The sequence below is a fragment of the Bubalus kerabau genome, chromosome 22 (genome assembly GCF_029407905.1).
Source record: "Bubalus kerabau isolate K-KA32 ecotype Philippines breed swamp buffalo chromosome 22, PCC_UOA_SB_1v2, whole genome shotgun sequence".
Classification (NCBI taxonomy): Eukaryota; Metazoa; Chordata; class Mammalia; order Artiodactyla; family Bovidae; genus Bubalus; species Bubalus kerabau.
This window is the reverse complement of record NC_073645.1, coordinates 22,980,707-22,982,487: the sequence shown is the minus strand read 5'-3', so window position 1 is coordinate 22,982,487 and position 1,781 is coordinate 22,980,707.

The window sequence follows — 1,781 nt, the reverse complement described above, 5'->3', positions numbered from 1 at the left end:
CTTGATTTTGTCATCCTCTAATGGGTTGTAACCCACAATTTAAAATGAATGCTATGGTGGGACTTACCAGTTGCCGAAGAAAATACTAAAATGTATTCTTGTGGTCTGCCTCCCTTTGTGAACTCACCATCCACAGCCTTTTGTCAGTTCTGTCCTTCAGGGGCCAGCCATTGTCTTATATTACATAAGAAACTGAACTTCCTGGATTCATAGAAGGGTTGACATCACTCAGGGTGATTCTAAAACAGTCTCTCCCTCTGTAGTTGGAGTACCTCAGTCTATTGAAACGATTAGAGCCACTTACACATAGATCATATTTTTCCAGGCAGTCCAAGGGCGTCTCCAGATGATGGTTTAGTAGAATTTCAGCCTTAACTCAAACAAGAGGGCTACTACTTCGCATTTTAAAATATTGAAAAATAACTCTTGTTATGTTAACAGGATCTGCTGTGTTATCCTGCTATAAGATCTGTTATGTTAACAGGCATCCTTTTTAGGATGCCTTTGAGTTGTTATAAAATCCTATAGATTTCTTTTTCCAGACTAGAAGAATATATTTGCCATGCATGTCACTGACAAAGGATTACTATTCTGAATTACAAAGGATTACAATCCAGGATTTTTTAATTTTTAAAATCCTACATATTAAACATTAAAAGAAAAATACAAATAACTAGAAAAAAATGAACAAAGGACATGAATGGGTAAATCAGAGGGAAAGCTCAAATCAAGTATAAACAACGAAAAGGTTCTTAACATTCCTAGAATAATGGAAATGTAATTAAAGTAGCAAGGTACCATTTTACACTTATTACCAGATTGGGGAAATGGAAAATATGGCACAAACATGTTGGAGAGCATTTTGGCAGCATTTGGAAAAGCTGACGATGTATGTACTGTACATTCAAGGGGTCATAAGCAGTTTATGTACACACTTTAGAGAAACTCACATGTGCACATGGAGAGAGGCTTAGGGTTGGACAGTGACAGGGCACAGTGAAGAGCACATCCGGGCCAGTCTCAGGACTGGACATGGTACCGGAGCTGTGTGTGTGAATGAGGGTAAAGCTCATGGTTAGTTCTGAGTGGATGAGAGGTGAAATGAGATGCCATTTATGATATCATCTCTTAAAATGTGCTGCATACTGTGGTTGCTTATGAGTACATACATATGTAATAAATTTTAAAATATAGGTAGGAAAGGTATACCTCAGTCTCGGGAAGGTAGTTACCAGTGAGGAGAAAGGGAGTAAGACGGTGAGATGCTTCACCTGTAACTAATATTTTCTTTAAAAATTACATATCTAAGGGAAATCTGAGAGGCTTCCCCGGTGGTCCAGTGGCTAAGACTCCACGGTCCCAATGCAGGAGACTTGGGTTCGATCCCTGGTCAGGGAACTGTACCCCATGCGCTGTAACTAAGAGTTTGCATGCTGCAACTAAAAGATCTTGCGTGCTACAGCTAAGGTCGCAGACTCCCTGTGCTACAACCCAGACCTGGTGCGGCCAGATAAATAAAACTAAATGTTTCAAAAACGAAGGTCTGAGGAAAGACTTCATTGAATATGATTTATTGTCAGGCACTATTCCAAGCCCTTTATATATATCTATGTAGGTCCACTTAATCCTCAATGATAAATCAATGCAGTGGGCATTAATGTTACCATCACCCTCCACTGAGGAGAAAACAGGCACAGTGAATCAAGGGACTTGCCTAATACCAATATCAGTCACATGACTCACAGGTGATAGGGATCTGAAGCCAGGGAGTCTGGCTCGAG